General features: G+C 35.4%; 2 long non-coding RNA genes across 2 annotated transcripts in view; one reads left to right on the plus strand and one right to left on the minus strand.

The window, feature by feature from the left end:
- Positions 1–7824, plus strand: part of LOC129533518 (uncharacterized) — a 78041-nt gene extending 70217 nt beyond the window's left edge. The window contains exons 3-4 of the long non-coding RNA XR_008679800.2: positions 7251–7429; positions 7756–7824. This is a non-coding gene — a long non-coding RNA (uncharacterized lncRNA). The remainder of the gene's footprint in view (positions 1–7250; positions 7430–7755) is intronic.
- The window catches only part of LOC129533517 (uncharacterized), a 311392-nt gene that overhangs the window by 47172 nt on the left and 248840 nt on the right, over positions 1–15380 (minus strand). The window lies entirely within an intron of this gene.

Genomic DNA, 15380 nt, shown 5'->3' on the forward strand with positions numbered 1-15380 from the left:
AGCAGGAGAAAGAGTGAACGGGAAGGTTCCACACACTTTTAAACAACCAGACCTCATGAGAAATATATCACAAGACGGTAACTAAAGGGATCATGTTAAACCATTAGAAACCACAACCATGATCCAATCACCTCCCAGCAGTCCTCACAAACACTGGGGATTACAATTCAACATGAGTTTTGGGTGGGGACACAGAGCCAAACCATATCTGTTATCCATGTATAAGTCTGGCTGCAGCATCCTTCACAAATAAAAGTATACCCCATGAGTGCACACAACAGATTCCATTTTTACTTCTATTGTTTATAGAGGCATAGCAAGGGGAAAAATTCAAAGATAAGAGTCTCATGGTACAAGAGAAGTCTTGATCTGTCATCTTGGGAAAAAGCTTCTGTGATCCTGGGAAAAAGGATGCGATCTTCTGGGCAGAAAATCTTCCCTGGTTAGCTTTACCTTAAGGGTTCCCAAGGATGTCCAGTTTTGAGAGTGTGGAGGGATGCTTCTGAGTTGTAAGACTATGAACCTAAGGTTCAAGGTCCTGAAGGTTTGCTGCAATGTGGATGGCAGGAGCAGTCTTTCTCTGGTGTTCTCAGACAGTTCAATCTTTGGGTTATGGATTATGAAGGGGTTGATTGTCCTCAGTCAGTGAACCATGAAAAGCTTTCTGTAACTGGTGAAAATACACAGTGGCATAATAAGCTACTGTTATAACATCAGCTCTCTTGAATGGAAAATCTTTTATAGAACCAGAAAACATGTGCTGAAAATGACAACTGAATGATATCCCTCTATAAATGTTTAAGTGGCTTATCACGTTGTGGAATGTACCTGAAGCTTTGTGTTCCCAGGAATATTGGTTTGACAAACCAAACATTGGTCATACACTATTTTAGCAGTTTATAAGCTACCACAGCAATATATATTTAATTTGGATCATTTTTATCATTTTCATGATGAGTCATGGAATGCAGGACTCAGGAAGGATAAGGCAGCCGTCCTGGTTCTCCATGCTTGACATTGGACTTATGTCCTTTTGAATACCAGTTGTTTCCCCAATTTAGGTGCATAGCACTGACAACTGATGGCTTATCATAGATAATTTAACTTAGACCACGGAGTTCATTCAAATTGTATATCTAAACAATTTCAGTATTGGCTGTTTTAGCATGAAAAGTGGCAAAGTATCTTCTTGGTATTTAATTAGTTTCTGTTCTACTTGGGTTAGCAGATTGGCAAATCAGTCAGTCTTTTCACTGAAGTTCCAGGAATTCAGCCAGATATGGTGGCTCACACCTTTAATCCCAGCCCTTTGGGAAGCTGAGGCAGGCGGATCACTTGAGGCCAGGAGTTTGAAACCAGCCTGGCCAACATGGTGAAACCCCATTTCTACTAAAATATACAAAAGTCAGCCAGGCGTGGTGACACACACCTGTAATCCCAAATACTCAGCTGGCTAAGGCACGAGAATTTCCTGAACCCAGGAGGCAGAGGTTGCAGTGAACCAAGATCATGCCACTGCACTCCAGTCTAGGCAACATGTGTCAATAACATAAACTTCTGACATTTAATTGTATTTATTATTCTACATGCCTTTTTTTCATTAAAATTAAATTCATTACCAGTTCCTCTGGCTACATGACTGCACATCTTTGAAAATTGTTCTCTTCCATATTGTTCTCCATAATACTTGGAGTGAAAATTTTACATACATTTGTACAATACTGGATTATATTAAACTAGCAATTTGAAATTTCCATGAATATACACTCTAGGAATATACAATTTTCATGGAAATACAGTTTTGCTTACTTTATATTCTCAATATCCTGCACAAAATGCATGACATCTAGTAATTCTCAATAAATAATTATTAAAATAATGAACAACTATTGCTAATGCAGTACTTTGGCCTGTTCTCTTCTCATTACTGAAATATTTTGTTCTACATGATTCTCCACTTACAAAGATCATATTCAACTTCTAATGCTAGCTCAAATAACACTCTCTCCATTAGTCTTGGCCTAGTCTCTTAGCTAGAATTTACCTCTTTTGCTCTTGAACATGAACAGTATATTTATTTTTAATATTTTTAAATTTGAGATAATTGTAGATTTATATATATTATAAGAAATATGACAGAAAAAGTCTATGCATGATTGTATGGTAATATTTTGTATACCTATAGCACAGTATTACAACTTGAAAATTGATATCAATGAAATCCATCAACCCTATTCAGATCTCACCACGTTTACATGCACTTTTATTTATTTATCTATTTTTGAGACAGGGTCTCACTCTGTCGCCCAGGCTGGAGTTCAGTGGTGCAGTCATGGCTCACTGCAGCCTCAACCTCCTGGGTTCAAGCAATCCTCCCACCTCAGCCTCTCCACTAGCTGGGACCAAAGGCACACACCACCATGCCCAGCTAATTTTTTGTAGAGACCAGTTTCACCATTGCTCAGGCTGGTCTCTAACTCCTGGGCTCAAGTGATCCTCCTGCCTCAGTCTCCCAAATTGCTAGGATTATAGGTATGTGCCACTGCGCCTGGCTGCACTCATTTGTGTTTGTGTGTGCATTTGGTTCTTTGTAATATTATCACATTTGTAGATTTCTATTATTATTACCATAATATACAGAACAGTTCCATCCTAAGTACTCTGTGTGCTACTATTTTTTGCCATAGCCATATCTTTTCCCCCTTAACTCCTTAATCCCCAGCAACCACTAATCTATTCTGCATTTTATGCCATTTAAAAATGTATTATAAATGAAATCACATGCTACGTAACCATTTGAGATTGACTTTTTTTTAAATTCAGTGTAATACTCTTGAGATCCATCCAAGTTATTGAGTGTAGCAATAGTGGTTCCTTTTTATTGCTCAATAGTATTCCATGGCATGAATGTGTCTGTTTATTCACACATGGGAGGACGTTTGGGTTGTTTCTCAAATTCATAATTCATAATTTGAGGCTATTATGAATAAAGCTGTTCTGAACATTAACGATTAGGCTTTTGTGTGAACATAAGTTTTTATTTCTTTGAGACAAACGCCATAAAAAATTTTTAATATTGAGGAACTATTAAAAGATTAAATGTTGGCGGAAATGGAAACTTGGAGCCTCTATGAAACTGAGTTTCCATAAAAGATAAGTATTGTATTGTTAGGTAATGTATAGAACTTGTTTAATAACTACAACATAATGAACATTTGATTCAGTCAACTTTGGTTCTATCTAGAGAGACAATATTGTGATCATGGGTATTTGATGCACACACACACAATAAAAAAATGCAGTCAATCTACTAATTATTTGCAATGAATTACAAAGAACGTACTGTTTGATGTTTTTAATTGAACAACTGAATTGTCTATTAGTTCCAGACAACCAGAGAGTTACTATTGATCTTGATGTTTTTTTAAGTTGCTTGTCAGTCAAGGCTACATCCTTATGCAACATTTTTTTCTCCAGAATGTGCTTCAATTTTCTAAATGAGACACAGTCTTTGCTTTCTAATTCACTGAAAAGAAAGAGCCCCCTCAATATATGTCCTCTTATCTCAGGATACTTCTGTTATTGTTCTCATTTTTTATTACTTCTTAACCAGTATAAAAGAACGTGTGTATGTAAATACGTTCCAATTGTGGAAGGTAATACACACCTTAGATTCCATACCTTTATAATTCTTTACTCTCCTTCTTCATTTAGTTTCTCCTTTTCTGCCTTCAAATATACAAAACCTCATTCTGCAAAATTATTTTATTTAGTACTCTTGAAGTTTTTTTTCCTTTTAATTATGAAACTTTTCATATGTGTGGTTCATAACCTCAGGTTTCACTTTCTTTCAAGCTAATCCTTTATTAACTCTCTGAAATGCATTTTTCATTCTTACCACTCAGCTAAAATGACAATTCCAATTTTGACAACAGTAGTCTTTTTATTCCATAATAATAATAATAATAATAATAATAACAGTCTCTCTATTGTCATGCTTTCTGACACTACTGTCAAAGTTGGTTACCGATTTCATCTATAAATTTTCTCCTGTCAGGGGTATCTAGAATAGTTTCTTGTTTTACTTGAAATAAATATTCAAGTTAGATGGTTTCTTCTCCATCCTGTGAGGGTTTCCATGTTGCTCCTTTTTTTGAAGCATGAATCAGCTAGACTAATTAAGATGCCATCGAAAGAAAGATTTAGGATTGTGTTCTCTGACCATGGAGCGGAGGCCTTAACAGGAACCAAGTGTCAAAAGGGACGGTAAGGCCAGATGCATTAACATGCATCACATTTCAGTGAATTTCTGGCATATACCCTGAATGAAAGAGAGCATCCATACACAGCACCATGTGAGCCTTTTATTTTATTAATTTATTTTTGCTGTTAGGGTGAACCCTGACTTCATTTCTATTCCTCTTACTGCCAAATAAATATCACTCACAACCTCAAAAAATGTTTTACAGAAGTAATAAGAATATTGCATCAAAAAATAAAGAATTTATGAACAGGTTTTTATGCTCCATCTCTCCAGAAAGAGAAAAGTCAACTGCATATATAGTAAACATTTTTAAACTTTTGTTTATAATTGGCATATAATTGTACATATTTATGGGTAGAGTGTGATGTTTCAATACATGTATACATTGTATACAATTCAAACCAAGGTATTCAGCATACTCATAGTCTCATGCATTTGTCATTTATTTGTGGTGAGAACATTCAAAGTCCTCTCTCATAGCTATTTTGAAATATACAATACGATATTGTTAACCATAGTCATCCTACTGTGCAATAGAACACTGGAACTTATACTTCCTATCCAACTGTAATTTAGTACCCATTGAGCAGTCTTGAAAATCTTTCAAAACACTTCATTCTGAAGATTCGATGCAGGTTTATCTTGATCTACAATTTCCTATTTAAATACAGATTGAAAAGGAATGTTTGTTACCTACACTTCTGAATCACAGTACTTTACTTTTCAATGGCATCCTTGACATAGCTTAAGAAACTAAATTCAGATGCCAAGACCATACTCTCCACATGTGTGTGAGCATGCACACACACACACACACACAAACACACAGATATGTTGACATGTTTACTAGGAAACCAAAAAAATAAATAACCCTTTTTGCTCCCATAGAAGGATGTAGAGTCATTTCCATGATTTTGAAAACTCAAGCCATCAAAATGAGATATCCTGAACAAAAGGAGAAAAACACAACCTCAGCAATGTATGATGTTCACTTTCATCTATTAGAGTTCATATAAATCTTTGCAGCTGTATTCCTAAAAAAGTGAAATTAAAACTATCAAACTTTTGATATCCCTCATGTGACAGTGACCCCTTTTGGCCTTGCAGTTCTCTCCTACTCTTACCTTACTTTTACATATCCTTGAACATAATAAGCCTCCCACCACTAATGTTATAACGTAGTAATTGTTCCTAATTGGTAGGGAGGCGACAGACCATTCTGGTAATGTTGTGAAACTATAAGAAAGGAGGAGTGAGAACATTCACGGGCCCAGCAGTAATTATCCACTAATTTGGCCTGTTTGTGTGGGGACAGCTCATTATAGCCCTTAAGAAACCTCATAATAAAGAGGGAAAGTAGGTAGGAGGCAAGGTTAAATAATTAGTGTTCGGCAGATTTTTTTTTAAGATTCAAAGAATAGGATTAAGGGTGGGAAATGTGACCAGAGTAACAATTAAGAAATGGTAGAATATTCTGAACTAAGTGGGTTTTATGTTTTTGTGGGAGTAGGGGTATATAAGAATCCTATATTATGGCATAAAAAATGATGTGTCACTTTTATTACACTTTTTCAATTATAACCCTGATCATCCCCTTACATTTTATAGTGCCAATCTTATCTTAACAGGAGATTTATTCTCATGAGTCTTAAAAGATTTTCACAGTTTTCATAAAATAATGTATAAAGTTTTTATATCATCTTATCTTTAACATTTGTAGATTTGTTTTGGGAGTTGGAAACACATACTTGTATGCACACACATGAGGAGGAGCATAATACCGACTTTGCAAATAAATAATTATTCAACTGTAACTCTGTTAGCAAACTTGAACTCCTAGATTTCTCACCTATTTATATCTGATGCCTCTATTTTAAAAGTATGTATGCTTACTCTTGCTTTTATATGAATATGTACATATATACATTCACAGACATATACATACATATGTTTGGTAAATAATTTGTATAGAGTCTTTCAAAGATTTTCTAACAGCATCATTTTTAACAGTCTTTTCTAATAAGTAATATTTATCTAACCAATTTAGGTGATTGCAATTAGTGTTTTTATCCACTTAATACAAAGTGAAATGCACTGGTTGAAAAATTTTAAATCAAATGAGCTCTGTAATTTGAGTTACCCAGAAAACACCTATGTATGTCTTAAATATTTACTCATTAAAGGACTTTGGGAAAAGTTTCAGAATATTACAGTCCCCATTCCTTTGCTGAAAGGTGACAATATTCGTAATTGCAATATATAAATAGAAGCATTGGATGGGTCCAACAGATTTAGGCTAAAATATGATATTAATATTGCAAAGGTCATACCTTTTATCCATATATACATTAGATAATTTTTCTCTCATAATTCAAAATAAACTTCTCTAAACCAAGAGATGGGTTAGAAAAGTATTCTTCTCTTCATAAGGGGAGTCATGTGGTATCAATATATGCATGAATAAATTAATAAAAATTTATTACCAACATTTGAAAAACAATTTCAAAAAAGTCACAAGCCCTATCTGCTTTTGATGAAGCATTGTCTTTATTTATGCATAAAGTTACTGCAGCATAAGAATGATTACATTAATTTTTCTCATTTTCCTGATCTTTGAAACACTAGTCTGTTTCAATGAATGGCATGTTATTGTGTGTTTTTCTGTGGGTTTTTTTGTTTGTTTTATTAATTTTTTAAATTTTCTGCAGATACAAGGGTGACTTATGAATGGCATGTTTTTGGCTACTTAGCAACTCCTGAAGCTCATGACACATAAAACTGAATAAAAAAGAATTTGTTTCTACACTGCCTTTTCAAATATTTATTTGTGTTTCATTAGACTAGTAGTTTTCAAATTATTCTTCTCAAAATTACTTAGGAGACTACAAATAATTTTATGTCATTTCCTCAATTTGCACTTCTACTCACCTTCAATTTTCTCCATACAAAAGCAACATCAAAAATGCCAAATTGTTTTTCTCCCTAGCTTATTAAAGAATTAAGGGGCCGGACACAGTGGCTCATGCCTGTAATACCAGCACTTTGGGAGGCTGAGGCCAGAGGATCACTTGAAGCCAAGAGTTTGAGACCAGCCTGGGCAACAAAGCAAGACCCTGTCTCTCCAAAATTAAAAGAAAAAAAAGGTTAAGACAGTGGAATAGCCAGGTATTACATTTACTACCTGCCTAAGAATAAGTTACTGCTATAGAAATTCAATTGCTATGGATCTATCAGATTATAAATGCTCCATCTGCATTCTGAGAAACAACGTTTTGGGGAATAAAGATTTAAATGTCTTCTCAGGTCCCTTTGTTTGATAAAAATATTCCCTCTAAAAATAAATGACCACACAGATTTATTATTGTTTTATCTGATCTATTAGAATTATCACTAACATTTTACTGCCAACATATAATAGATGATTACTTTGGCACAGATACTAATGCTAAATATTTTATGTGCTTCCTTATATTTTCCAACCTCCCTTGCAGTTAGCCTGTGACCATGTGTGTAGTTCCTGCTAATGTGCTGAAAGTGCAAGTTTTATATGACACTGCCAGAGAAGTTAAGAGAAAATGTGAGTGGTTCACTTTTTATCATCACATACTTTGAGGATCCTGGAAAAATCCATGAAGATTTGATAGCATCACAGCATAGAGCACCCTAGCTTCCAGAGTCATGTATTGCAGACAGCCTGGAGGGTTTACAAACACACACTGCACTTTATATGTTGAGAAATAAATCTTTGTTGTCTTAAGACTTTTGATTATGCATTTGTAACCACTCTAAAGCCTGGCCTCAAATGAGTACTACAGGCCCTAAAGTTTTGATGTAACAAGACATTATAATTCACAATTAACTTACATTATTTCCAACTGACATCTTAAGCTCCTAAATTTGGAAATGCTTCAGGAAATTAAAAAGAGAAGTAGGCTTGGTGTGGTGGCTTACGCCTGTAATCCCAGCACTTTGGGAGGCCAAGGCAGATGAATCACCTGCGGTTGGGAGTTCAAGACCAGCCTAACCTACACGGAGAAACCCCATCTCTACTAAAAATACAAAAAATTAGCCAGGCATGGTGGCACATGCCTGTAATCCCAGCTACTCAGGAGGCTGAGGTAGGAGAATCACTTGAACCCGGGAGGCAGAGGTTGCGGTGAGCCAAGATCGCACCATTGTACTCCAGCCTGGGCAACAAGAGTGAAACTCTGTCTCAGAAACAAAACAAAAACAAAAACAAAAACAAAAAGAGAAGTAATTTTTTTCAATTAACAAAACATTTTTTAATTCAAAAGTTTAAGTATTAGGAATATTGAAGAAACAGACACTCCAATTAGTACAACTAAAAGTCCAGATAAAAGATATTGAAAGATACCTGAAAACTACAGAGGCAACCAATACTTGAGAGTCCATTAATTCAAAGACAAAGGAATTACAATATAAGAAACTGACCTTTTAAAAGACTCTTTTCCCCTGCAGTATTTGCTAATCTTTTTGGTGATGGATAAGAAACAGATAATCTATTCAGGTGACTAAAACCAAAAGGCAGAAAAATTAGTGTATATTTGGAAATCTCAAGAAGCTAGAAAGACAATATTGTAGTTCACAGCTGCTTAGGCAATCAGGATTTGCAGAGATAAGAAAGTAGAAGAGCCAAAGATCTTGGAGAGAAAAAAGACATATTATCTTCAAAACAGCTGCAGTAAGACTAACAGCCAGCTCAATTCTAATAGAAATAATGGAGGCTAGAAGACAAAGGAATGCCATCTTTAAAGTGCTGAGAGAAAATAGCTGCCAACGTACAATTCTACACCTAGCGAAACTGTCATTTAAACATGAAATCAAGGTAAAGACTTTGCCAGACAAACAAAAATTTAGAAAATTTGTCACCAGAACCCCCACCCACCCACCCAACACCACCACACACACACATACACAAAAATAAGCTTAGTGAAGATCTCTAAGCATAAGAGAAATAGTGCTGGAAAGAAGCATGGAAATACACAAAAAAATGAAAAGCAATGTATAAAGTTAGTAAATGAGTAAATATGCATAGAAATTGACTATACAAAATAATACTTTTAATAATGTATTGGGTCCAAATTACGTGAAGAATTAAAATTCATATAACAAGAACACAAACACTGAAATGGCCACAAGTAGAATTAATATATTCTAATTTTGTTATATTTTTTGATACACAGTATAAGTTCTAATGTAAAATGGACATTAATGTAATTAATGTTTTTTTGTTATAAATTTTGTTATATTTTTTGATACATAGTATAAGTTCCAATGTAAAATGGACAATAATGTATAATTGATGCATTTTAATCTGTAGTGAAATAATTTAACATGCTAAAGGGAAAGAAAATAAAAAATTATAAAACAAGAAAAGAGACTATAAATAGATGGATAAATGTAAAATAAATAGTGAGTTCGAGATATAAAACCAAATATGTCAATAATTACACTAAATGTAAACAGGTTAAATATTCAAATTAAAACACAAAAACTTCAGACTCAATTAAAATAGAAAGTCTAATTATACAATGTTCTAAGAGATCTATAACAAATATAAGAATGAAGAAGCATTGAAATAAAAGTACAGAGAAAAAATGAATCACAAATCAAAATAAAACTCTTGCTGATGTGTTAATGTCAGAAAAAAATAGACTTAAAAAGTATTGCCAGATATAAAGATGATAATTTCATAATGACTAGAAGGTCAGTTTGCCCAGCAAATATAACCATTGTAAATGTATATGTAGTTAAAAACATAGCTAAAAATTATATAATGCTAAAAATGTCAGAACTAAAAGGAATAATAGACAAGTTCATAATCTAGGTGAAATACTTCCATATTGCTTTCAATATTGATAAAACCAGGCAAAAAATGTCAATAAGAAAAAAGATCTGAGCAACAGAATTAACCAATCTTAGGTAACTGATATTTGTAAAATAATGCAGCCAACCACAACAGAACATACATTTTACAACTGCACATCAAAATTTTCCCAAAATCCAATATATGCCAGAATATAAAGAAAATCTAATGAAAATTCTAGCAAATTCAGTAAGATATACTGCCTTATTTCAGCAAAATTAAGGTTAATAATAAATGGCAAAAATTAGAATATTCCCAAATATTTGGAAATACACTTTATTTAATGGTCATATGGTTAAAGAATATATTACGAGGAAAATTAAAAATACTCTGAGCTTAATTATAATGAATATGAAATAACAAATTTGTAAGATAAAGCTAAAGGTTGGCCTACAGAGAATTCTGTAACCAATAAAAGTATATAATAGAAACTTTTTTTAAAAAAAGGTTGAAATTCAGTGATGTATAGATTTCATATACATTATATAATATCATAAAGTTAGGAAAAGAACAGCAAAATAAGCATAAAGATAAATAAGAAGAGAAAATAAGAGAAAAAATGAAGTTATAGATAGCAAATATATATTGCCTGATGGTGATTTTTGAAAAGAATAGTAAAATGATAACCCATAATTATTCAAGGGAGATGAAAAAGCACAATTTACTAATACCAGAAATGAAAGGGGGTAAAATAATTATAGATTCTACAATAACTAAAAGCCACTAAGATAATATTTCGAAAAATGTTCTGCCAATACTCTTGGAAAATTAGATAAAACATACAAATTCCTCAAAAATCAATCTAAGAAAAGTGACACAAGAAGTGAAAAATCTGAATAGAGGAAATTGAATTCAGTTAAAATATTCCCACAAATGGACCTAAGAAAGACAAAATGTCCCTCAACAGAAAAATAGATAAATAAATTATGACATATGGCAATAAAAATAGAAGAATTATCATTATGCTCAATATGAATAGATCTCAAAAGAATAATGTTGATTGAAAACAACACAAGCACATTTTGTGTAATTTCATTTATATATATAGTTCAAAAACAGAAAACCAATCTATAGTCTTAAAATCCATAAAAGTGTTTATCTTTATGGGAGGTAGTAACGTGAACGGGGCAAGAAAGGGCTTGGTGGGATGCTCACAGTGTTTTATTTCTTGATCTGTGTATCCATTACACTGCTGTACTGACATTATGAAAACTAATCAATGCTGTTAATTTATAGCTTGTGCATTTTTCTGTATAAATCAGTGGTTCTCTTCTAGCCCCCACCCCTTCCACAGGATCTTTTATAATCTCTGGAGATATTTTTGGTTGTCACAAGTTGTTGGATGTGCTATTAGCATGTAGTGAGCAGAGCCTAGGAATGCTAAGCATACCACAAAGCAAAAGACAACCTTCCTCAAGAGCAGGTTCTCAACAGCCTCTCAGCTGGGATCTGCTTAAGCCCACTAAACTCCCAGGGGGAGGGGCGACCAGCACCACAGCTGCGGCCATCTGCTGTCTAAGCTGTTTAAGCTCCTTGCGGGAGGGGCAGCAGCCAGCAGTGGGACTAGCAACTACCCAACACACTAAGCTACTTGGGTGGGGGAAGGGCGGCATCCATCTCTATAGCTCTAGGCTGCACTTTTCCCCTGGTGGAGCCAGGGAGGCTGGACAGCTTGGTCCCAAGACTTGTCCCCCACCACCCAACACACTTGCTGTGGCAGTCTGCTGTCAGAGTGCCTCTTCAGGCCTGACCCTGACCCATCCTTCCTCATTGGGTGGGTCTTTCTTGCAGGATCTCCAACTCCAGCCAGAGGCTCAGGGACAGAATCTGGATCTCCCTGGGCCTAAGCCCCTGGGGGAGGGGTGGCCACGGTCTCTGCAGACCAGCAGACTTAACCTTTCCTCCTGGTAGTTCTGAGGAATCCAGGCAGCCCAGACAAGTGGGTTTCCCCCCAGTGAGGCATATCGCCTTCACCAAAGTACAAAGTGCTTTGTTAAATGGGTCCTGTTCCTCGTGCCACTCAACTGGGTAAGACCCTCCAACAGGGGTTGTCAGACACTCTATACAGGAACGATTTTACTGGCATCAGTTTGGTGCCCCTCGAGGTCAGAGGTCTTAGAAGAAGGAGCAGGCACCCATCTTTGTGGTTCTGCAGCTTCCTTGAGTGACATCTCCAGTTGCAGGAGCTAATAGATGAATAGGGCCTGAAGTGAACCCCTAGCAAACTGCAGCAGCCCTACAGAAGAGGGACCTGACTATTCAAAGTAAAAAACACAAGCAGAAAGCAACAACAACAGCATCAACGACAACAACAAAAAGCCCCCACAGAAACCCCATCCGAGAGTCAGCATCCTCAAAGAACAAAACCAGATAAACTCAAGAAGATGAGAAAGAATCAACAAAAAAACTCCTGAAAATCCAAAAGGCCAGAGTGCTTCTTCTTTTTCAAATGATCGCAACATCTCTACATTAAGGGTACAGAACTGGACGGAGGATCAGATGAACAAATTGACAGAAATAGGCTCAGAAGATGGGTAATAAAAACTACGCTGAGCTAAAGGAACATGTTCTAACCCAATGCAAAGAAGATAAGAACCCTGATAAAACGTTAGAGGAATTGCTAACTAGAATAATCAGTTTAGAGAAAAACATAAGCAATGTGATGGAGCTGAAAAACACAGCATGAGAACTTCATAAAGCATACACAATTATCAATAGCCAATTCGATGAAGCAGAAGAACGTGTATCAGAGTTTCAACACCACCTTGCTGAAATAAGGCATGCAGACAAGACTAGAGAAAAAAGAATGAAAAAAAAATGAACAAAGCCTCCAAGAAATATGGGAATTCATAAAAAGACTGAACATATGATTGACTGGAGTACCAGAAAAAGATGGGGAGAATGGAAACAAGCTGGAAAACACACTTCAAAACATTATCCAGGAGAACTTCCCCAACCTAGCAAGACAGGCCAACATGTAAATTCAGGAAATAGAACAACATTAAGCTATTCCATGAGAAGATCAACCCCAAGACACATAGTCATCATATTCTCCAAGGTCAAAATGAAGGAAAAACTGTTAAGGGCAGCCAGAAAGAAAGGCCATGTCACCTACAAAGGGAAGCCCATCAAACTAACAGTGGACTTCTCAGCAGAAACTCTACAAGTGAGAAGAGAGTGGGGGCCAATATTCAACATCCTTAAAGAAAAGAATTTTCAACCCAGAATTTCATATCCAGCCAATCTAAGCTTCATAAGTGATGGAGAAATAAAATCTTTTCCAGACAAGCAAATGCTGAGGGATTTTGTTACCACCAGGCCTGCCCTATGAGGGCTCCTGAAAGAAGCACTAAGTATGGAAAGGAAAAGCCAGTACCAGCCACTGTAAAAACACACCAAAATATAAAGACCAATGATACGATGAAGAAATTGCATCAACTAGGGTGCAAAGTAACCAAATAGCAGCATGATGACAGAATCAATTCACATATAACAATACTAACCTTAAATGCAAATGGGCTAAATGCCCCAATTAAAAGACTCAGACTGGCAAATTGGATGAAGAGTCAAGACCCATCAGTGTGCTGTATTCAGGAGAGCCATCTCACTTGCAAAGACACACATAGGCTCAAAATAAAGGGATGGAGGAAAATTTACCAAGCAAATGGAAAGCAAAAAAAAGCAGAAGTTGCAATCTTAGTCTCTGACAAAATAGACTTTAAACCAACAAAGGTCAAAAAAGACAAAGAAGTACATTACATACTGGTAAACGGAACAATTAAACAAGAAGAGATAACTAATCTAAATATATATACACCCAACACAGGAGCACCCAGATTCAGAAAATGAATTCTTAGAGACCGACAAAGAGACTTAGTATCCCACACAATAATAGTGGGAGACTTTAACACCTCACTGCCAGTATTAGGTCAATGAGATAGAAAATTAACAAGAACATTCATGACTTGAACTCAGCTCTGGATCAAGTGGACCTAGTAGAGATCTACAGAGCTCTCTACCCCAAATCAACATAATATAAATTCTTCCCAGTGCCACGTGGCACATATTATATAATCAACCTCATGACTGAAAGTAAAACACTCCTCAGCAAATGCAATCAAGAACAGAAATCATAACAAACAGTATCTCAAACCATAGTGAAATCAAATTGTAACTCAGGATTAAGAAACTCACTCAAAACCACACAATTTCATGGAAAATGAACAATCTGATACTGAATGACTCCTGGATAAATAATGAAAGTAAGGCAGACACCAAGAAGTTATTTGAAACCAATGAGAACAAAGAGACAATGTACTAGAATCTCTGGGACAGAGCTAAAGCAGTGTTAAGAGGGAAATTTATAGCACTAAATGCCCACGTCTGAAAGCTTGAAAGATCTCAACACCCTAACATCACAATTAAAGATAAACAGAGGCAAGAGGAAACTAATCCAAAATCCAACAGAAGACAGGAAATAACTAAGATCAGAGAAGAATTGAAGAGATAGAGACACAAAAAAAGCCTCCAAAAAATCAATGATTCCAGGAGGTGTTTTTTTTTTAAAACAAATAAAAAAATAGACTGCTAGCCAGACTAATAAAGAAGAAAAGAGAAGAATCAAATAGACACAATAAAAAATGATAAAGGGGATATCCCCACTGACCCCAAAGAAACACAAACTACTGTTAGAAAATACTATAAACACCTCTATGCAAATAAACTAGAAAATCTAGAAGAAATTGATAAATTCCTGGACACATATACCCTCCCAAGACTAAACCAGGAAGAAGTCAAATCCCTGAATAGACCAATAACAAGTTTGGAAATTGAGGCAGTAATTAATAGCTTACCAACCAAAATAAGCTCAGGACTAGACGGATTTACAGACAAATTCTACCAGAAATACAAACAGGAGCTGGTACCATTCCTTCTGAAACTATTCCAAACAATTGCAAAGGAGGGGGTCCTCCCTAACTCATTTTATGAAGCCAGCGTCTTCTTGATACCAAAACCAGGAGGAGACACAACAAAAAAAGAAAACGTCAGGCCAATATCCCTGATGAACATTGATGTGAACATCCTCAATAAAATACTAGCAAACCAAATCAAGCAGCACATCAAAAACCTTATCCACCTGGATTAAGTCAGCTTCATCCCTGGGATGCAAGACTGGTTCAACATATGCAAATCAACAAATGTAACCCATCACATAAACAGAACCAATGA

This window comes from Gorilla gorilla, chromosome 4 (assembly GCF_029281585.2).
Source record: "Gorilla gorilla gorilla isolate KB3781 chromosome 4, NHGRI_mGorGor1-v2.1_pri, whole genome shotgun sequence".
Classification (NCBI taxonomy): domain Eukaryota; kingdom Metazoa; phylum Chordata; class Mammalia; order Primates; family Hominidae; genus Gorilla; species Gorilla gorilla.